General features: G+C 39.3%; 1 protein-coding gene and 1 non-coding gene across 3 annotated transcripts in view; one reads left to right on the top strand and one right to left on the bottom strand.

The window, feature by feature from the left end:
• The window catches only part of FGF14 (fibroblast growth factor 14), a 623,657-nt gene that overhangs the window by 200,081 nt on the left and 399,425 nt on the right, over nt 1–24,151 (top strand). The window lies entirely within an intron of this gene.
• Nucleotides 7,501–7,607, bottom strand: LOC137752290 (U6 spliceosomal RNA). Its single transcript, XR_011071135.1, has one exon. It is a non-coding gene; the product is annotated as a U6 spliceosomal RNA (small nuclear RNA).

The raw sequence follows: 24,151 nt of genomic DNA, 5'->3' as shown, positions 1-24,151 counted from the left end.
CCGCATGTATAACTCAGGCACGCACCATACCAGTGGGGATTTCATAGAAGTTTGAACAGAGAAAAACATTGAGAGAATTGTGTTTCTAGACGTGTCAGACTTTGCGCATGTGTACTCTCATATTCATACTGAGAATAGTTGTTTAGTTTCAGCAAACAATGTAGTCCTTCACGTTAATGTTATTATTTTTCATACTATTTTTGTAGTTTTCTTTGCTTTTAACTTATAAGTTAATTTTAGCTTTATAGTTGTAAACAAGCCATAAGGATAAGGCAGGCAGATTATACGTAGTTTTATACATTAATATTGTCATAAAAATAATTTGTTAACATTTGCAGTTAATGAGAGGATGTTTTTCTTTAAATAGGCTCTTGACATTACTTAAGTTTGCAAAACACTATATCATTCTATACTGAAGTGCATGTAAGTCCTAATCCATTGGCCCCAATGAGTTATTTTAGGGAAGATAATGTTTCTGTTATCCAGGGATATATTATGCTTACTAATGGCAGTATTCCATTTACTATTACGGTAGCTGTGATCTCTCTGTTTTGTAAACTGTCAGCTTTACTTATTGAATCACATTTTCTTTCACCTAGAAAAAATTTACACCACGTTAAAACTGGTAATTTCTTGAGGCTGTGTTCAACGTATTGTGTCCAGGCTAAGAACTTTTTCCAGAGTTGGTCAACAAAGTTTACATTTAATCTTTCCTTCATTTGAATAAATATGGCATGTTCATTGAGTAAGAAGCCCTGTCAAAGCCTTTTACCCCGCTTTCTTGTGAAAGAATTAAAATAATAACTTCACAACCTATACTCACTTCTACATATATTATCTCATATTTGTCAGAATAATGCGGCAGGGACCATATCATTTCCACTCAATAGATGACAAACGTGCAGGTCAAGTGGAGTGATTTGTCCCTTTCATCAACCTGGGGGATCTAGCTCTGAATGCAGGTGCTCTGGTTTCAAACCTCAGGCTCCTTTCACTGAATAAAATATAAACTAATTTTTGGATAGAAATTGAATTATCAATAGAAATTTAAAAAAAAAAAGGATCTCCCTGGTGGTCCAGTGGTTAAGACTTTGCACTTCCAATGCAGGGGGTGCAGGTTCAATCCCTGGTCGGGGAACTAAGATCCCACAAGCTGCGAGGCACAGCCAAAAATAAATAAATAAAAATTAAAAAAAAAAAAAGAAATTGAATTATCTAGGGAAGATATAATATTAACACATATGGAAATCTTTGAAGATAAATTTCTTATTCTACATTGGACATGGTTGTTTATTATTATTATTATTGTTATTGCTACATATATATTTTTACTGAGATATAATTGACATGACATTATATTAGTTTCAGGTGTACAACATGTTTGATATATGTACATATTGTGAAATGATCATCACAATATGTCTAGTTAACGTCATTATTATTTTTATGGTTACTGTACTGTTATTATTGTTTCATTCAAAAATATATGTATAGTATTATGGAATGCTACTCAGCCATAAAAAAGAATGAAATAATGCCATCTGCAGTAACATGGATGGGCCTAGAGATTATCATACTAAGTAAGTCAGACAGAGAAGGTAAATATCATATGATATAACTTATATGTGGAGTCTAAAAAAAATGATACAGATGAACTTGTTTACAAAACAGAAATAGACTCACAAAGATAGAAAACAAACTTGTGGTTACCAAAGGGGATAGTGAGGGGCGGGGTAGATAAATTAGAAGATTGGGATTAACATATATGCACTACTGTATATAAAATAGGTAAACAACAAGGACCTACTGTATAGCACAGGGAACTATATTCAAAATCTTGCAATAACCTATAATGGAAAAGAATCTGAAAAAGAATATATATCTATATATATAACTGAATCACCTTGGTGTGTGTGTGTGTGTATATATATATATATATATATATATATATATATATATATATATTTCTGCTGACTACCAAAAAGGATTTAGATAAAACACAGTACAATACAACAGATCCTTCAACTCAGGTTGAAATACAAAAGTCAAGTAATAGAGGGAGAAGATAAGGAGAAAATAAAATTTTTAAAAGGTCTCTGCTGAAAAAGTTAAAGGACCACAATTAAAGGCCTAAAATTTTATTCGTAATTATATTAAGATATAATCAAACATTAATGTGAAGGATTACATTGTTTGCTGAAACTAAACTTAATCAAATGTGTTGGAACTCTAAAGACTTTTACAGAGAGAAAACATTTTCTTTCCCTTACTTCTAAGAAATTTATTGCAGGTGGAATGACTTTAAGAAGCATCTTGGAAGAAAGCGTAGCCTGGGTATATCCCAAAGCTTTAGTTCTGTTAGGTAACTATTCAGTTAAAATAAGCCTGAAAAATGAACATGAAAAATGCCACATTATGTGGCATATAGTTTGAAGAGAGGTTTAGAAAGTTTTTTCTCCTAGAAATAGCTCCCTCTTCAATAATTTATGTTGCCACCTCTTCTCTTCCCACTGGCTCATGGCCCTTCTGAAAACAATTAATAAAATTATTTTTTCCACTGAACATTTTCTTATCTTTTCAAGGACATAAGACCTCAGAACTATGAAAGAAAACAGAGGGGAACTGTTTACTTTCATCCTTTGTTTTCCTTATCATGGTAATTATTACCTTTATGTCCTTTCTGAGCTGAAAGATAATGCATGTGCTCTTAGAAAATTTGGAAAAATATGAAGAATCAGGAAATGTGTGTTCATAATTCCAGCAATAGTAATCTCCTGGTGTATTTTTCTCAAGAAATTTTTAGCTTGTGTGAGAACATATGCTTTCTTTACTTGACATTTTTAATGTTATTAAATTTCCCCATGTTATTGAAAAACCTTCATTTTTAATGGCTACAGAGTATTCCACCATATGGATATATTCTGGCTTTTTAAAACATCCTGTTAATATTGAACACTTGGGGGGTTTCCAATTTCTCCCTGGGTACTGCACTTCTGTACATCACTTTCTGTGGGCATTTTGGTGTATCTCCGTATAACTAATTACCTTATGATAGTTTCTAAAAAGGATTAATAAGTCAAAAGATATGCACATTCTAAATTATTTTTATAAATATCACCAAATTAATTTTCAAACTCTTATCCCAATTTACGGTTCCTTCAGTAATGTCTGAATGTGTCTATTCACTGTGCCCTCAACTGCATTGATAGCCTCCCTTTAATTCTCTGTTCCTTTGATAGGCAAACGTTGCATCACATTGATTTAATTTGTGCTGTTAACAAATGATGGGCCATTTGTTTTGCTCATATTTACTGGCCATTTATCTTCTTGTTTTGAAAACTGTCTAAATCATCTTCTTATCTCATTTATCAATTATCACCACTCTACCTCAGAAAAATAGAATCATTTCAATCTTAGAGATTTAGAACCGGAATGAGCACGGCCCAGCTGCTCCCGTACACGTAAGTCTAGATAGATGAAGGATCTCGACGACGCGCTTTGGATGATTAGTGACATGTGCCTCTATGCCTCCTGCCTGCCTTTATCACCCCCTCACCCTTCCTTTAACTTTTTCTCTCCTTTTCTTCCATGCATCTTTCCTCACCGTTTTGTTCTCCCCTCGATTTAAAACTGTTGACATCCTTGTAGTAACCTGAGCTTAGTAAGCTTCGTGTGCGTCTCTGGAAACAGGAGTCAGTACTTTGCCTTTGTTCCAGGTTGTCTCACGTGTCACGCTGTCCTTCCCTTACATGTTTCCACCGTCCGAGGACAGTTCCACTATGTGTACCTACAAGGTGCCTATGCATATAGCACGGTCTCCTTTGCTGAGCCGCCTTTGGACAGAAACCTCACTGATGAACAAGAGTCCTACAGAACCATGCAAAGAAGGCTAAGCATTTGTGTGCTTTCTCTATCCGCCATCCCAGCAGCCCCACAAAGGGCAGCTGTGCTCCTGTTTTTTGGATCTGAGCTCTTGAAAACTGCGGGCCACCTATGTTAGACTGTTTTCCCACCATCTCATAGCTAGTGAGGAGAGTGGATCTGAACCTAAGTCTGACTGATCCTGACGGCCATGCACGGCTTCTTCGCTTGTGCCTGCTTTCTGACCAAGAGGCACACAAACAACCTCGCGTGGGGTGGGATTGAGCGGGGTGGGCTGCGATGAGCGGGGAGGAAAGAAAATGCCAAAGGCCCCCTTCTGTTCTGACCGCAAACGACTGAGTTCACTGAGGAGCAGGGTCAAGTCTGGCTCTTCTGTTCCCAGCCCGTGGTAGATACCAAAGAGCTACTAGTGATTATTGAATGAGAGATGCTTTTCTTTAAGCTACCATCTTCTTGCAAATAAAAGCGGGGTTAACCAGTCTGTAGAGCAGGAACAAGCTGGTAATGTTTACCCCCTTTCTGCATGACTCAGCCTGCCTTCGGCAATCCATTTATGCCTTCTTAATTTCCAGTTCTTCAAAATGAGGCTACCAAGTTCCAAGTGGTGTGATTAAGATTGAATAAGTTTTGAACTCTTTGAACAGATGATTAATAAGGAAGAACAGTGTTTTATTTAACTTTACTGGTGATCTAATTTGGAATTTCTGAATTCTGAAGAAATCCATAGAGGAATGAATTCTGAACATATTATAGGTGACTGTCATCTTTCAAATAGGAACATACTTATTCCCAGTCTTGGACATTCCCATCAAACACGTGACTTTTATTTAATGCTAGCATAGTGCCAATGCTACCAGCCACCTGCTGGTAGGAATAGTGTGTTACCCATCTCTCTGGGATAAGTGGGCTTGCATATGTTTCTGGAAATTGAAGTCAGAACTTGCCTTTGTCCCAGGTTGTCTAATATCTCCTTCTGATTCTTGACTCATATGTTTGCTGTCCCAACTGCACTATGGTGTCACATCACAAACTGCCCAAATGAATTTTAAAAATGAATAAATATAGTAAGAGTGGGTATGTTTCTTTTAATTCCTTTTGAGAGCTACAATCGTACAACTCTTTACAGTAAATCTGCTTCTCTAATCTGAACCTCAATAAACTACTCAACAAGAAATATTGAGAAACGAAAGATCTACACTTTAAGTACAGACCTTTCTTGACTCACAGTGGGATTATGTCCTGATCAGCCCATCCTAAGTCGAAAATATTCTAAGTCAAAAATGCATCTAATACATGTAACCTAATGAACGTTATAGCTGAGCATTGCTTACCTTAGACACGCTCAGAACACTTACATCAGCCTACAGTTGGACAAGTTGTCTAACTTAAAGCCTATTTTATAATAAATGTGTTGAGTATTCCATGCAATTTATTGATCAGTTTACTGAAAGTGAAAAGCAGAGTGGCTGTCTGGGTACAGAATGGCTGTAAGTGTATTGGTTGTTGACCCTCGTGATCGCGTGCCTCACTGCCTCTGGCCAGCATCACGACGATCTTACCGTGTACTGCTAGCCCAGGAAAAGATCAAAATTCAAAATTCGAAGTAGTTTCTACTGAATGCATATCGCTTTCACAAGTCAAAAAATTGCAAGTCAAACCATCAGAACCATCTGTATTTTCCTTTTGACAAACTTGAAACTTGCTAAACTCAAAGCTAGGGGTCAGCAAACTTTGTCTGTAAAGTGCCAGATAGAGAACATTTTAGGCTTCATGAGCCAAGATTAAAAAATCGAAGACATTATGTAGGTATAAGAGAAAAAACAAATTTCCACAAAATTTGGTGAAATTCATATGATAACAATAACAATGATAATTGAGTACAATTTTTTTATAGGTCTATTATATTCCTTTTCTACTGTAACCATAGCAAATTATCACAAACGTGGTGGCTTAAGCAATACAAATTTATTATCTTACTGTTCTGAGGTCAGAAGTCCAACACGGATCTCACTGGGCTAAAACCAAGGTGTTCCTTCTAGAGGCTCCAGTGAACAATCTGCATCCTAGCCTTTTCCAGCATCTAGAGGTTGCCTGTGTTCCTTAGGTCGTGTCTGCCTTCCTCTGTCTTCCAGGCCAGCAGCACAGCTTCTTTCTAACCCTGCTTCTGTCCTCACATTTCCTTCCCTTACCACAAGCTGAAAGGTTCTCCACTTTTAAGGATCCATGTGTTTATATCAGGCCCATTTGGCTAATTCAGGGTGATCTTCCCATCTCGCTGTCCACGAGTTAGTTTCCCAGAGCTGCGGTAACAAAGTACCGCAAAGTGGGTGGCTTAAAACAATCAAAATGTATTCTCTCACAGTTCTAGAGGCTAAAAGTCCCAAATCAACGTGTCAGCAGCGCCATGCCCCCTCTGAGAGTCTAGGTAGAATCCTCTGTTTCCTCCTCCTGGCTTCTGGTGGTGGCCATCAGTCCTTGGAGTTCCTTGGCTTGTAACTGCATCCCTCCAATCTCTGCCTCTGTCATCACATGGCCTCCTCCCCTCCTGTGTCTCTGTCTCTTCGGTCTTCTTATAAGGACATCACTTACATTGGATTAGGGCCCACTCTAGTGACTTCATCTGAACTTGTTGACATCTGCAAAGACTCTATTTCTAAATAAGGTCACATTCACAGGTACTGGGATGGGATTTAAGACTTAAGCATATCTTTTTGGAGACATGATTCAAACCATAACAGTCCATAACCTTAATAACATCTACCAAATCCCTTCTACCAAGTAAGGGAACATTTTCACAGGTTCTGGGGATTAGGGTGTGGACATCTTTGGGAACCATTATTCTGTCAACCACACTTACTAATAAGAACATTATTTTTTTTTTTTGAGATAACGTGGTTTAATTGGGATTCAAAATCAGTGTTCCATATCATCAAATTGATTGCCAATCTGGAAAAATCCCTCTGAGCTATGAGTCACACAGGAACAGGTAGAGAGTTGGATTTGACCTACAGGCTGCATCTTGCTGACTCGTCCTTTAAACAGAATATTATATAAGTCAGACCTACTAGAGTGTTACTAAAAATGCCATACAGTGTAATGATAAACATGATTTGAAAAATACATTAGAAATTAGTCCTAGTCAGGATGGACTACATCTAAGGGAGTGACCCACATGGTAAAATGGACCCTTTTGGGTAGTTTGAACAAAGTTTCCAGATTTAGGACACTTAATATTTATCACTGATGTATTTCAAAGGAATGCTAGTATCCTACTGCCTGTGTATATTTCTCTAGGCTAAAATATATATATAACCCAGCAAAGAATTTCCTATTTCATATATTACATGCATTCTTCTTGGGCAGTTACTAGTAAGCAGGATAATATGATCAGGCTTCTAATTTAGGAAAAACACTAATTGGTAAAAGCATATTTCTTTTATGATATGACTCATCTTAAACGATATTGACAGACTTCAATATTTGAGCAGAATTACAGCATGGAAATGATATAAACAGTCTTAATGATTAACACGCATACTGTCAACAGAAAAACATCATCAATTTCAAATAAGTTATCTTTCAAATAAGGAAATTATACCCGTTGCCTTTTTTTTTTTTTTAAATATGGAACGCTTCACGAATTTGCGTGTCATCCTTGCGCAGGGGCCATGCTAATCTTCTCTGTATCGTTCCAATTTTAGTATATGTGCTGCCGAAGCGAGCACACCCGTTGACTTTTAAATGGCTAGCCCATGGTTCTGCCTTGGAGGTCAATGTTAAATAACCTCTCTCTCAATAGATTTCCATAGGAAGTCTATAACATTTTGTCAGAAACACACTTGGTTTTTCTTTGCATTTGTAATAAAATGAGAAGTTAAGGAGGTAACTGGGATGGGAAATGTTAAGTAGGGATGAGGAGTGATCATATTTATAAATCTGATCAAGTTTTGCCAGCAGATCTATTTTAGAATCCATATTTTATAAAGAAATGCACCAACCATAGAGGTATTTTGAAAGGGGATATAAGATCAATGGTCTGCTTGATCCCATTCATAAGGCTTTCTTGAGGGAGGAATTATATTGTTCACAATTTTAGTTATATATTTGGACTCTTAAATTTATTGCTAAGTTTCACCCTTGAGAGTTATCATAGAAGAGTGATAAATAACATGGTCATTGGAGCCAGACTTCATGAGTTTAAATTTCACATGTACTCTGTCCTAGCAGGTCACTTAACCTCTTTTAAGTCTTGATTTACTTCTCTGTGAAATGGGTATAAAGACAATCCCTAAGTATAACATGTTCAGGAGAGTGTCTGGCGAGTAATAAAAATTATATAAGTGCTATTTGTTTATTATTATTATTAATAGCAGTAGTTTAATAGTAGTGTTGATGGTGGTGGTAGTAATAAGATGCCATTTATTAGTGAACATATCTGTTAAGAAATGTGGAAGCCAGGGCTAGTATAAGATTATGTAATCCCCAAACCATTAAGCATACAGTTAGGTAGCTTGAGAAACCCTGGCTTATCATGGAAACACTTGAACCAGGACTGAAGGAGGTCTGCTGGTCACACTGTCACCAGGACCAGGAGCACGCTGGGAGGTAGAGGCAGAGATCGGGTATTCTCTGCAGTTCCTGGGACAGCAGTGATTCTAGGGGCAAACCGGGTATTTCTCAATCACACCATATTTCTTTTCCTTTAATTTTTAAAATATTTTATTGAACTATAGTTGAATTACAATGTTATGATAATTTCTTCTGTACAGCAAAGTGACTCACTTATACCTATATATATTCTTTTTCATATTCTTTTCCATTATGATTTATCACAGGATGTTGACTATAGTTCCCTGTGCTGTACAGTAGGACCTTGCTGTTTATCCATCCTGTATATACTAGTTTGCATCTGCTCATGCCAAACTCCCAATCCTTCCCTCCCTCATCCCTCTCCCTCTTGGCAAGCACAAGTCTGTCTCTATGCCTGTGAGTCTGTTTCTCTTTCGTAGACATGTTCGTTTGTGTCACATTTTAGATTCCACATGTAAGTGATATCATATGGTATTTGTCTTTCTCTTTCTGACTTAACTTTCTTAGTATGATAATCTCCGAGTCCAAACATGTTGCTGCAAATGGCATTATTTCATTCTTTTTTACGGCTGACTAATATTCCATTGTATATATGTATTATACCACATCTTCTTTATCCATTCATCTCAATGGACATTTAGGTTGTTTCCATGTCTTGGCTGTTGTAAATAGTGCTGCTGTGAACACAGGCATGCATTTATCTTCTTGAATTATACTTTTGTCTGGATATATGCCCAGGAGTGGGATTGCTGGATCATACAGCAACTGTATTTTTAGTTTTTTGAGGAACCACCATACTGTTTTCCATAAGTGGCTGCAATGGTACCCTATTTCTTTATCACTTGCTGTAGGAAGCCCAAGGGAGAGTGGGGACTTCATGTCACAAACGCATTTCTGTGCTGTTTGATCTGTGGTTACACTGTTGCCGTCGGCTGCGTTACCAAATTCCATTCTGCAGGCTGTGTTTGGGATTTCTTTTAGCCTTCACTTCTCCTTTTTTTTTCTTTTTTTATGTCCTTCCCTAAGATGGCTTCCTCAGTATCTCTTCTCATCACTGCTTACGGTTCCCACAATATCAAGTCCCCAAGGGATACATAGCTCCCTGATTACAAACAGTGAATCAGATAAAATCTTTGCATTTGGGTTTAAATTATAATGGTAAATGCAATTTTAAAATTAAAGTTAAAATAACTAATGGGTGAGTATTAGGTAGTTATATTGGAAAGCTGGGGGAGTTTGAGCGAAACTGGTGTCTTACATCACCAAAGTCAGTTTTCAGTGGCCATGCGGGCAATGTTTTACACAACGGGAGGATTATGGTTCCGTGTACAGAGTTTTGGTCTTCCAGCCTTCTGAGCCGTCGTAGTGTTTCCGTCATCCCCACTGGTAGTTGCTTTCCTTTCTGCAGTCCTCACTTTACTCTCGTCAAGCTCCTGAAGCAGAGCAGGGCGCTGGGCTTTGGGCATTCTCAAAGTCAAGACTCTGGACTAGGTAGGTGGATGGATCAGTCAAGATATCAGTGATGCCAGGGAAGCTGATCAAGGAGGCTTTGGCCCTATATTTGTGCTGGAGACGAGGGTGTGATGCCGGGGGATTGCTGGTGTAGGCCGTCCACATGAGCTGTGATGTCTGCTGTGATCAGGCGAAGCCTGGGGCATGAGCTGAGAGAGGCACGTGCCGTGTGTCGGGAGGGATGGCCCAGCATCAGGGCTTGTGTCATTTTCATATACGCTTGTTAGGATACGATTAAATCTTGTCTATTTTCTTTAGCAACAGATTTGAAGGAGTGTAGTGATATCAACTTTCATGTAGAAATTATGAAATGATGGGCCCTTTTCTTCTGAGATGGGAGTTTTTTTCTTTATCATTTCTTCTGTGTCACACCAGCCTTGAATAGCTCTTGGTAATAGACTCCCCCTTCAGTGAATGCAGGATTTCAATGAGCCATAAGGTCCCTAAGAAAAAACTCAAGCAGACTGCAAGGGGTTTGCTTTTTTTTTTTTTTTTTTTCTGTGAAGAACTCGCTGACAGAACAGTTTAGAATAGATTTGGTGCACAGACATTGGCAGATGCCAAATCAGGAAGAGGCAATACAGAAAAGGAATGGTGTGTCTGAAAAATGGTGGTCACTGTCGCACATATTAATTGAAAAAGCTAGTGATTTTCCTTGAGAAAAAGAAAGGATCACTGCATTATTCTTCCCGTAAAATGAGGAGCCTGCAGTCTAGAGACTGACCGCCACACCAGGAACCAGTAGAAAGGACTCTAGGACTGAAATCGCTAACATCGTTTGAATTTAGCTTGGTTCCTGTCAGACGTGGCACGGCTTCCCGAGGGATCCACTACCTGGACGCAAGGTCAGGCTGTCTTCTCTACCCTATGAATTGAATGAGAAAAATGTCTATTTTCTAGAAAATTTGAATCTTTCAAATTTGTTTGTTATTGAACTCTAAGCTCCATAAAGACATATTTCCCACTGGACGAGTCCCTTGGTAAGAACCAGCAGGTACGTTTTGGATTTGAGCTATGTAGATCCCAGGGCTTGTGCACACTTCACCCTGTGGGCATTAATCCATCAACTCCATCATTTTTCCATTGCTGTTCTTATGAAACAGTGAATGCTTTGCTCACAGGTGACCTTTCTTTTTTTAAGACTGACAAAGCAACAGCACATGGAAAGCACTGAAAATGAGGGGACAATTAATAGATTATAGAGTTTGCAACTATTTAAAAATATTCATGTACACAGTGCTTCAAATAATATATGTTTTTATTCCCAGTTTTTGCTTATGTTTGAGCTACTGGATGCTTTGGACTAAGTAGATCCAAATAGATAAAATATTATCCAATGCTGGGATACAGCTGATGTGCCCCAGTTTGACCATCCTGCTACTTCACAGCCAGCAGATCTGGCTGGTTTCCATGTCTACCTGTTGTTAAACAGTGAGTATCACTCATGCTTGGTAACTGACTAACAAAGGCTAAAGAATTTTCCTGATGATACTTACAGGTTACATGCTAGGTTATCCAAGTATGCCCTTGGGTTTCAGAGCCTCACTATTTTGCCCCAGATTAGCAGGATGACCTCCAGTGACAGGCAAAAAGTCTAAGTGTATTGAAGGAGAAAACGTCCCTCTTGCGTGAACAGAAAGGGCCTCTCAGCCTGATGCTCTTCCGCTGTGGGCTAAACACAGGGGAGAGAGCTGCGCAGGGAAGCTGAGCTGGCTGGGCAGCAGCAACAGGGTGCCCTTAAGACAGGAGGTGATTCAAGGAGAGAGTGTCCCAGGACGGAGCAAAGGCATATTAGGAGGTTTCGGAACATATTTCCAGAATGACTGACCAAAGTTCTCCAGCCGATTCAGATTCAGGAGCAAGGGGAGTATATGTGTACATCACCATGTAACTGGACTAGATTCTAAGCTACTCTCAATCCTCCTGCCTTTCTTCATCAGAACACCCCAATTCTATCTCTTAAATCCTGCCTTTTTGTTCTTGTGCCTGCCCCGTTCCCCCCAGCAACCTTCTAAGGGTTCGTAATCGTGGGTACCCTAAAAAAACAGTATTGAGGGTCAATCATTCCAAGGTAGACTGGGGAGAGACTGGGTTATCTGAGTAGAACAGATTTGTTTTAAACCATTGGTAAGAATTGATTTAATATTGAATATTTACATTTTTTTCTTCCTCAAATTTATAAAACATTTCTTATTGGAGTATAGTTGCTTTACAGTGTTGTGTTAGTTTCTGCTGTACAGCAAAGTGAATCAGTTACACATATACATATATCCCGTCTTTTTTGGATTTCCTTCCCATTTAGGTCACCACAGAGCACTGAGGAGAGTTCCCTGTGCTCTACAGTAGGTTCTCATTAGATATCTATTTTATACATAGTAGTGTATACATGTCAATCCCAATCTCCCAATTCATCTCACCCCCACTTCCCCCCTTGGTGTCCATAAGTTTGTTCTCTACATCTGTGTCTCTATTTCTGCTTTGCAAATAAGTTCATCTGTACCATTTTTCTAGATTCCACATATAAGTGATATTACACGATATTTGTTTTCTCTTTCTGACTTACTTCACTCTGTACGACAGTCTCTAGGTCCATCCACATCTCTGCAAATGGCACTATTTCATTCCTTTTTATGGCTGAGTAATATTCCATTGTATATATGTACCACATCTTCTTTATCCATTCCTCTGTTGATGGAAATTTAGGTAGCTTCCTTGTCCTGGCTATTGTAAATAGTGCTGCAGTGAACATTGTGGTACATGACTCTTTTTGAATTATGGTTTTCTCAGGGTATATGCCCAGTAGTGGGATTGCTGGGTCGTATGGTAGTTCTATTTGTAGTTTTTTGAGGAACCTCCATGCTGTTCTCCATAGTGGCTGTACCAATTTACATTCCCACCAACAGTGCAAGAGGGTTCCCATTTCTCCACACCCTCTCCAGCATTTACTGTTTGTAGATTTTTTGATGCTGGCCATTCTGACCGGTGTGAGGTGATACCTCATTGTAGTTTTGATTTGCATTTCTCTAATAATTAGTGAAGTTGAGCATCTTTTCATGTGTTTGCTGCCCATGTGTGTATCTTCTTTGGAGAAATGTCTATTTAGGTCTTCTGCCCACTTTTTTGTTGGGTTGTTTGTTTTTTTGATATTGAGCTGCATGAGCTGTTTCCTGAAATTTGATATAAGTATTTAATGATTATGTCTTAGAAACATGTAGGTTTAAGTTTAAAAAGTAATTAAACAGTTTACACTTTTTTTGCAAAATTTATTTTGAAATCTCTTTAAAATTATATAGTGCAGTGAAAAAAACCGAAAGATTTTGTGTTTTCATTTACTGAAGAGTTGTTGGAGGATGGGCAATGTCCAGTCATCAACATATGGGGTATCTTGTAGTGTTTCTTAAGCGAATAGCAGCCCTTATCAAAAACTGGCATTAAAAATGTTTTACTGACTGTCAACATAACTCTTTTCCAATATGAATATCTTTTATTCAACAGCACATATAATTATTCTGAGCATAAACAAAGGAACTTTCTTTTGAAAAATTATTGTTGCTTGCAATGATTTTATTCATTTTTGTACAAATAATTAAATATTTTCCAGCAAGGTTAAAATGAGAAATGAAAGGCATTAAGGCTTACTGTTTTTACTTTCTTATGTTTATTCATTTGCTAAAAATGAAGGTTAGACTTTTAGTCCCTTCCTGGAAAGATTTTCTAAAGGAAAATTTAATTCGAAAGGAAGAAACTTCCTTTTATACCTAGATGAAGGGTCTGTTGTTAGAAGCTCCCTTATCATTTGTCATTTCTGATGAATTTAAGTGCTTCAGTGTCTGGATTTCTTGAAGACACTGTCAGCAAGGATCTTTCTGAATGCTTCACTGTACAATCATTCATTCACCAACTCAGTCGCTGTTCCGTTGCTGTTCTCAGGAGTAGTGAGTGTCTTGCTCACGGCTGATTCTTCCTCTTTAAAGACTGACATAGGGACAGCACAGGTAGACACTGGTCTGAAAATGAGGGGGTCAATGAATGCATTACATCTTTCTGCAGGTATTATTTAAAGTGTCCATGTCCACATTGCCTCAAATATATATTTATATCCTGAGTTTATGCTTATTTTTGAACTATAGGATGCTTTAAATTGCTATCATTCTATAGTTTCATTTTCATTAAAATAACTTTAACAAAACCAATCACATTTAAAATCCTCGTTTGCATTTTTTAAAAACTTCCATTGTTAATGATTTTAAAACAATGCTTTTGTTTTTTTGTTATTCACTATGCTTTGTGAGTTATTCACACAAAGACTTCTGCAAGATAAGTGGTTAAAAAATGTAGATGCAAAGAATCCGGAAGTTACAGCCAACAACATATCATAAGATGCAGGTATGGATTAGCTCTGAGGAGGACAGAAGCAAAACAGTCCACACTTTCTGCTATTGCAGAGGCTTACCTTTGGTTTGTACAGTCTGGAAGAATATAAGCCCCGGGTAGCTAAATTTCACTGAAGGGTTTTTGTTTTGTTTTTAAAAATAATTGCTGAGGAACATCTTGGCCGACCTGTAGTTTCATGATAACAAAAGATGCCCTATGTTCTTGGTCATTGTAACTCTTTCACTGAACCTCAAGGCTGAACTGATTGTAAGATAAATGCCTTTGTGACGGGAGATGTGTCTAGAAATATCACACTGTGCTGCTCCCGCTGCATTTGTCTGTAAGTGGCTTTCTCTCTCTGTTAAACCAGGACAGCCGTCTGCTTGGGTGCAGGACAGAAGTAGTAGCATTGCTGCAAAAGGATGGGGAGCAGGGAGTGGGGAAGGAGGGGGAGGAGAAGGAGGAGGAAGAGGAGACAGAGGAAGAGAAGGGAGAGGACAACAACAGGGAGAAGAAGAAAAAGAGGAAAAGGGGAGCTGATGTTTCCTACGTAGGATTTTTGTGTCGTCATCAACATAATGGACGTGAAAGCCACAATTTATCGAAAAAGAAAATGACGATCTTAATACCCTTACCTTCTCCTTTATGAGCTGATGGTATCATAGCGTTTTACTGACTGCTCAGTGACGGAGGAGGATAAGCCAAAGAAGGGATGGAGAGCCCTTGCCGCCTGCTTGCGGCCCCGGCTCTGTTATAGGATGACTGGGGACAAGGACTCCCCGCCCACCCATAACATTGTGTCAGCCACACGCCCACAGGGGCATTTATGTTTTATAGCCTAGAACTAGTCAGTTTTGAGTTAGTTCGTGGCTGTTCAACTTGGCAGCCACTAACTACACGTGACTATATACGTTTAAATTTAAATTGATTTTAAACGTTCAGCTCCACAGTCTCACTTGCCGCACTTCAAGTGCCCCAGGGCCACTTGTGGCCAGTGGTTACCGCGTTGGATGGCGTGGCCCTAGAACATTTCCTTCATCACGGAGAGTTCTACTAGACGGTGACACTCTTCCCACGGGGAAGCGGATTTCCTGAAAGAACTTCCTCCTGTTGACTGCGGGAAAGGTTACCCAATTAGATTACTTTTGATTGGGGCTTTTTAAGCAGCATTAGATCAGTTGATAGGAAACAAAAATACTATTTTTAAAAAAAATTTTTTATTTGCACATCTTTGAGCAGCAGTGTGAATTTGCAGATTTGGTCCCATAACTCTAAAGAGTTGAATTATTTCTTTTCTCAGCAGCGGGGCTTTTGTTGATACTTTTGCTCTCTGGAATGTCTCATGGGCTGGTGCGTAGCGATGACTGCCTCTCCCTTTGTGACTTCCCATCTGGGGCTTATGATTTCCGTTGCACTTGGTACAACACGTAAGAAAAACACGTAAAATTTGGTCTGGTCATCTGGTCCCAGTCCTGTCCTCAGGGGCCTGCTAACTCAAGGACGGGGAGGCTGGGAGGGGTGACCAGGTGTTGGGTGGGAGGGGTGAGTGGGAGGCTGGAAACAGAGTAGGAAGTGAGAGCTCTTGGACTGAGGGTACTAGGAAAATGTGTGGAAGCAAAACCGAGGGCAAAACAGCTCTCAAGGGAGAGAGCCCAGCCTATGAATGAGAGCCGGCTTCCTGGCTTAAAGGCATAGATCCTTCGGCGTAATCAAGTTGTCTAAAGATGATATACCTTTCTTAAGTCCAAAGATAGGGCTTGGGATGAATGACAGAGCAGAACTTTCAGTCTCTCAGAGAAGAGAAGAGTAAACTGTGAGTGTGTATTTTTTCTTCCCGCTCTCTGTGTTGTTCTGGGTACAACGGAGCATCTAACTCTCTTTAATTCTCCATCTGACATTCCCAACTATATGCAAGTGCCTTAAACTCAGGGAACAGCAGCTGTTCACACTGCTCCGGATCTCCCTTAGCACGGTGTGGGTTTGTTGACAGACAGTTCAGGAAGGGAACAGACATTTGTCTGGGGCTTATTCTGTCCTGGGAGTCTCCTCTGTCTCCTTTCCGGGGCTCTCTGCAGTGTATTCGCTGGGTGTGGTTGGTCTCCTTTGCTCACCTAGAAAGCCCCCCCTGTGCTGGCCCAGCTGTGAATAGCAACCGCCAGCCTTCAGCATATATGTGATCTTGTTGGTGCCCTCAGCCTTGGTCAGGGTAAACTGAGAACCATGGGCCCAAGGGAAAAAGAGCTGAAGATTTCCATCCCCTCTTCTCTGGATTCTTTTTAAAAAAATTGCTAGACTGACTCTCCCTCTGGAGAACATTGTTGTAGTCTGAGGAAAAACAAACAAAAGGTGATAAGATCCTGCCTAAATCAATTTTAACTGCAGATTTTCCCAGCAATAAAATACTAATTTGTTTTAAAGAAACAGCATTTGTGCCTGTGGTTTATAAGGAGGTCAGAATAAGAAATCCAGCTCTTCTTGTGCTATGTGCATTGGATTCATACAGGCTTTCTTAAAGTATTTTTCAGTTCCTACAGACTGTTTCACCACATTAAGCAAGGACAGCTCTGAAACTCACTGTTTCGACTCCATAGCCTGTCCTGATGCAGCCCCAAGTAAAGAATTCACTGCATCGATGCCATATTTCCCCCACACTGTGGAGGTCTTATCAAACATGTGCTCATTGCTTCTAAAAATAATAAAATGAAAGCAGTTTGTGGCTCCCTTTTACGCAGTTTTCCTTTTTTTCCCCTCTTCTTTCTTTCGTTCTTTCTTTTATTTTGGCATGATAAAGAAGGCAGCTGCTATTTTCTATGCAAGCAAATATATCTCATTTTCCTTTTTCTTTTTCACTCATCTGGCCTATCTTAGTTCAGCAGTAGGGTGATAATTGTTTATTATTCAGGCTGATTTTCAGTTACGAGTGGTTCTGCAGCCAGATTAGACACTCAGATTTTCAGAACACATTTTGCACAAGTTCCTCTGGGTGCAAAGTCCTTCTTCTGCAGCCCACTTCTCCTAGGAGAGAACAACATCGATTATTAGAGCCGAAGCCTCTAATTCAACATTTAAACGAATGGGTTACACAAAAGGAAAAATAGTATGCGGTGGAAAATTGGGTCACATAAAAAAAAAGAAAAAAACCTTATCTCTGCTCACAGCATATCCAAATTGTGTCAGAATTAGTAGTAATGTCAAAGTTAAGGACACATGAATGTCAATTTCCTGAGAATCATGATTGAGGGAGAAGACGACCAGCATAATATTCATTGTAAGTGCTGGTAGCTGAGTTAGAGGTCAGTATTATTTTTGTTATAAATTACCAGGTCCTGTGTACTTGAAAATGTGGCTTATATCATTAAAATCAGACCACTCATAGAATAAAGGACAGATAACTTTCCTTTTAACTATGGTATAGAGAAGACCCTTGGCATTTGAGAAATTGAAATTTGACTACCGTGCATTTTGAGTGTGACCTCCAAATTCCATGATATATGGTAACTTGGATCTTTGTTGAGACCTAAATTTGAATCTTGAGTCCTCCCAGCCTGGTACAGAGGAACAAGCCTCTTAGCCTTAAATGACTCTCATGCGTCATCCTCTCAATTGTGCTTTACTGGATTGCTACACTAGTTTCCTTGAGCCTCCCCAGTACTTAAAAGCCATATTTTCTTTTCAGGGGAAAAAAAGCAAGCTTCAAGTAGGCAGCCTACTCTTGGGTACCAGAGATGGAAGGCACACTCAGAAAGTGAGGGCATTTTTGATTGTGGGTGTTCATCAAAGTTCCCAGGAGACAGCTATTGTAAATATGAATGTCTGCACACTTTCCTAAGACCTGTGCATGTAGCAGTGAGGTGGCGAGAAGGGGCCACACAGGGGTAGTGTTAGGTTCAAGCCCCGCTTTGTAAGTCTGATCGTAAGAGGCATGTGCTATCCTTGTATGCCATTTTGTTTCCGCCTGAGTGCCTAAGTGAGAGGCGCAGACCTTCAACTTTAGAAAAGTACAGAGATTCACTGGTTCACTGACTTATCCACTCACTTAACAACCGATTCCTTGAGCAAGCGCCTGCTGTATGCAGACCCTGTGCTAGGCGCTGAGGACGCAGTGGTGAGCAAGTAGCTCTCCAGGAGGGGTGCTTACAGTTCCCTGGGGAGAGAGTTGTTCATTAAATAGGTGCAGACTGTAGAATTTCACAGTTATGAGAACCTTGAAAGGTGATCCCAGGGAGCTATGAATGACGTGGTGACAGACCAGTTGACGCGGTGTTGGGATTGGACACTGATACTGAAGAATGAGTGCAATTTAATGAGACATTGGGGGTTTGAAATCTTTGTGCCCCGTGGATCCATTATCTGAAGGATTACAATATATGACCTTTTAGTCTCTTACAAATTGATTCCTCCTTAAATATGTTCAGCATCTTCCAAACCATATTTTGAAAACACAAAAACAAAAAAGATCTGACATTTCAGTTTCTAATATTTTAATGAGGATTCTCTAACAGATTTTTCAAAGTTCAAGGCTTTTTGGAACTAAAGTCTCACATGTATATAGCTGTTAAATCAATGGGTTCAATGTATCACTTATTTTTTCGGACTTCCTATTTACTTACTCTTCAGGTAGAGAAATAGAAAAAAGATTAATCCAGGTGTATGATTCACATAGACACATGGAAATTAGAACTTCCAGACCCAGTGTTTTTTTTGGTTTTGTTTTGTTTTGTTTTGTTTTGTTTTAGTTTAAAAGGTAAACTATGAAAGGTTTTGCTTGGATTTTCAGTAGCAGTAGATTTAAAGAAAAAAGTCTGAGTACGCATGCCAAAAAATCCAGTCATGGGTGGCTTCTTTCCAGTGACTGTGAGCAAAGCTTATGTTTTAATTAAAGGAAAATGCTGGTCTGGGACTTGGTACCATATTATTTCTATAGGTACAGCCTGAAGTATCCATTAATTTGCTCTGTCTTTGTCAGCCTCTTAGTGCCCAGCTTCTGTCACATGTCCTTTGGAAGGCCGCCTCCAAGCAGCTGATTCTGCATATTCACAGTACTTATGTTCTGACTACCTGCTTCCAGCCCTGAGTTAGGGAATCCTTCACCACTGTGTCTAGGGGAGACACAGGGCTAGGTTCCTGTGAGCCTCTGCTCACACCATTTTCTTCAACTGATCAATACATAACCTTGTTTTCTGTGTGTTTCCGTTTAAAGACACCTTATTTAATGTGTATTCATTAATATTGAACTCACGGCCACCAGCATTAAACTCATGCCTGAGCAGAGCGTACCTAACACATAGTTTCTCCATAATCACATCACAGCCTTCCTGGGCTCAGGAACACCTGACAGCACTTCAGCACCATGCTTCGCTTCGGGGTGGCGGCGGGGTGGGGGTGGGGGAGCATTTAAACAGTGAAATCACCAACAAAAAGCACAAGAATGCAGAAAACGTGGCACTAGGCAGACTGTGAAAAGGACACTTGTTTACAGCATCAGCTGAAACCCAGCTTAGCCTCAGCTGGGGGTGAGCCCAGCCATCAGTGTCTCAAATTTTTCTCCACTCTGCACACGGCTGTGAATGACTCTGAAGCCAATATTCATTCTGGAGGTTCCAATACATTTTAAAATACATGTTAGTTAGTGGGTAAGTTTGCAAATACAGACTCTGCAAATGATGAGAGTCCACTGTATTCCTTTTTTCCCCCTATTTTTACCATCATCATTCTGATGTAGGTCCCGGTCAGTAAATTCTGGACTGCTGCAAACCCCTCATTACTCTCCCCCGCCTTGTCTTTCACTTATTCTTCCCTCTTGCTGCCACTAGATTAACCTTTTCAATTTCTTTGTTGCTGTTACCACCTTTCTCAAATTTTAAACTTTTCAAATGGAATAAAATCTTGTCCTGGCATTCGAGGACTCTCCGGTTTTACATATTTTTTTCATTCTATGTCCCACTTCTCCTAGACCAGCGTTGTCCAGTATAACTTTCTTCAATGATGAAAATGTTCTATATCTGCCCTGAATCAGCACCTGAGACTGCTGAGCGCTCAAACCATGGCTAGTGTTGCCGAGGACCTGCTGAGTTATTACGGCTAGTGGCACTCAGGCTCAGCACAGACGCCAACTGCTTATTGAGAGTGGCCTGCTTGCTGTGGCCCAGAGGTGATTTGCAGATTTCCTCTTTCTTGCCTTTGCCTGTATAACTTCTCCCTCTTCCTGTTCCCCAACCTGGTCTTTATTTCCTGCCCTCTTCATTTTTCCCTTTTCATATTCCACCTTGAGGGGCACCATCCATGACCACCCTATTCAGGCGGAGGAAGGGATTTCTATGCTTTCTGAATTCCCAAAGATATTGTTTTGTTTCATGTCATCTCTTCCTGACATAATTGCAAAGTCTCTGTGGGTGAAAACTGGTCCTCATAAACATAGTGTCTAATATTCAAGCAGATGTCCAATAAATACCTATTGATCAATCGTCAGCAGTGCTTTGCAGCACAAGAAAATAGTATAAATAAAATGTATGCTATTTGGGGATTGTAGAAGTCAGGATAGGCTAGGAACAAAAAGACACCCAGATCTCTTTAGCCTACAGAGACAGAGATTTATTTCTTGCTCACACCCTGTACTCCTTGTAACCTGACTGTGGCTCTACCCAGGGTCTCTGCTAATTGATCAGCATCTTAAAACTTCTGCCAGTAAGTGCCATGTGACATTTTCTTGGCCAAAGCAAGTCGCCTGGCTGCTGCTGGGGTCAATAGGGAGGGAATATATGACCCTTCTGCATGGAGGCCATCAGAACAGTTGGCGGAAAGTCATGTAATCTACAGCAGGAATCAGATGTCTAAATTACGCTCTATTTTCCCTCTGTTTTTGGAATGGCTTCACTAACCCATCTCTCTGCATCTCTCCCTGCTCCAGACTATCCTTTAGGTGGCATCCAGAATGTTTTCCAGGGGTGCAAAGGTCATTTCATCACCCTGCACAAAAGCCTTTGAAGGCTCCCCCTTTTGTATGTGAAAATCCTCAACTCCTAGGCATGGTACTTGTGAATCTTCACAATCCAGCCTCCTCTTGGTCATGTTCGCACTATCTACGCTATGCTTTCGTGCCCCTGAATTGCTTGTCTTTGGCCCCAGCCAGATGACCTACTAGAATGCTTGTACCTGATAACCATCCTGCAGAGACCCAGCCCAAAATGACTTCTGAGAATTATTGCCAGCAACCCTGCCAAGAGATTTGTACCCTCACTGGTGCTTCTGTGAGACAGACATGCTATCCCTGGTTAGATAGCATTTCTTAAACTGAAAGTTTTCATGGGTTTACTAGCTGTCCTCCCACTTGCTCTAAAAGTCCCTTGATCACAGACTCCTGGAACTGCTTTACTCATGTATAAGCTTGGTGCCTAGTATGGTGTCTATCACAGCAGGTGCTTAATTTAAATATCCTTCCTCTATGGGAGACGAATAGCAAAATTCCTTATCTGGTAAAACATGGCATATGACACAAGATTTTGTACTTGGTGTGTAATATCTCCTTGCTAGAGGGTAATTTATAAAATTAAAGTAGAATGAGTTTAATACCCATAAACTATCCAGGTGCTCTTATTTGTCATCACAGATATAATTTATCTGTGAAAGGTCATTTTGTGGAATTGGGCAAAGAAACATTTAAAAGTATTTACATTTATTGAGAGTTGTGGCTGTGGGTTTGGTACTTGACGAACTTTTTACAAAAAGAAAATCAAATGTTTCATATATTGGTGGAAGTTTTATGAATCCATTCATATGAAATATGTGGATGTATGTTAACAGCATAGATATTTATTTAGAGGCATTTTCAAAGCAGATAGGTTCCTCTAAGAATTAGAAATATTGTTTATTTTATCCTTATTGTCTTTACCATTAACCTACATACGAATGAGAGAGACAGACACTGCTAAGCACAGCTACTGACCAGAGGAAAATTACCCAGGTTTATAACATCCTCCCAGAAAAGTCTTTAATGAACATACAGGAGAGAGAAGCTGGGCAGTCCTCACACACAAAGCTGGGGCACAAACATAGTTCATATAGGGGCATGTTTTTGACTGTTTTCTACCCACAAGAGAAACCCAGGGAACCATAACTATGGCTTCCCAGGTAATTTAACGTCTCTATTATTTCCATTTTTCTTTTCTTTTTTTTTTAAATTTTATTTATTAATTTTTTATACAGCAGGTTCTTATTAGTTATCTATTTTATACATATTAGTGTATATAATTTCCATTTTTCAATCCAAGTTCACTCTCAGTTAACAAAGTCTCATGTTACATTGGCAGATGCCAGAAACTTTATGGGTTATATTCAGAGATCAGGTCTTCTGTCCAGGAAGACATGCAGTGTTACTAATACTATAAACTTGATCAGCTCTTTGGGTTCAAGCCTTTGTGATACTTTTAATGATGCAAAGTGCTCATTTGTAAGACTAGATATTTGTCTCTATCTCCTGGCATTAAAAGAATTGATTTTAATGTAATGTTCGTTTATAATAATTGCCTTGGAAATTTGCTCTCTGGGCTTCATAATGCCAAAGACCAGAATAGCTCATGGCTGCTTTTGCCAAAAATCTGTTTTTCTGAAAGCTTTCTCTTGAATTGCTTTCCAGTAAATGTATTCCTGTGATCCATTCTTATAATTTATCACAAAATGCCTAAAATAGCAGGCTTTGTTCAGCCCCTGATCAAGGGATTCTGCGTTTGCTGAAACTTCAGTTGCCATTTAAAACAGCATTTGTTTGAAAAGCTGAAAAGTGTCAGTAACTAGCTTTCCCAGAGCTCCGAGTTAGGACACCTGCAACTGACTCTAGTCCCCCGTGTCTCTTAAAAAACAAGAGATAAGATACCTAATAATGCTTGTAACTAAGATATCTTACATGTGACAGATATTCGTTGTTTCATTTAGCTTTTGCATTTAGATTCTAAGTTCTAGCATCGTATTAATAAATCAGAAATTACTCGTAGAGATATTCTTAAACCACTATACTTTATCTTTAGGATGAAGGAAAAAGGCAATACAACTATTTTACATGATAAGCAGATGAAAATCAGTGTCAGCAGTGAGCAGTTAACATTCACTCATTCATTCATTCTCAAAATATATTTTTTTATTATCTTCTAGGAGCACCATGCTGGGAATACAGTGATTAATTAAAGCCCTCACAGAGCTTAGAGTCTGACTGAAGAGGTTTCACTGATCGATTGCTGCAAATGACTTTTATAATGGCTTTAAAGAGACATAATTCACATACCATATAGTTCACTCATTTAAAGTATACAATTCAAAGAGTTTTAGCATATTCATACAGTTGTACAACCAGTACCATAATCAATTTTCAGAACATTTTCATCACCCCCAGAAGAAACTCTGTATCCATTGGCAGTCATTCCCAATTTCCCTTCAACCTTGACTGAGGAATTCTTACGTTTCTATTATCTGTATTCTTTTTCTTGGGATACTATGATTAATGGAAAGTTGGTTGCATCAAATACTGATATTTACAATGAAAACATAATTAAATAAAAAGAATTCCTGAGAAGCTCCCCTCAATTATTTTCCTTCATTTGCGAAGACAAGAATACATCGACTGTTTAACTGTTGTCTGTCCTGGGTAAGATTTGCTCCCTGGAAGGGCGGATTTGCTGCTTTCCCATCTCTTTAGCCAGACGGAGAGCAGGGATACAGTGGTGACAAGAAAGGCCCAGTTACGTGAGTGGCAATGGAACAGCAGGCTTAATCTTCCCTCGAGAATGGTAGGAATTCCTTGTTT

The sequence above is a fragment of the Eschrichtius robustus genome, chromosome 18 (genome assembly GCF_028021215.1).
Source record: "Eschrichtius robustus isolate mEscRob2 chromosome 18, mEscRob2.pri, whole genome shotgun sequence".
NCBI lineage: Eukaryota > Metazoa > Chordata > Mammalia > Artiodactyla > Eschrichtiidae > Eschrichtius > Eschrichtius robustus.
This window is presented reverse-complemented; position numbering and strand designations above follow the sequence as displayed.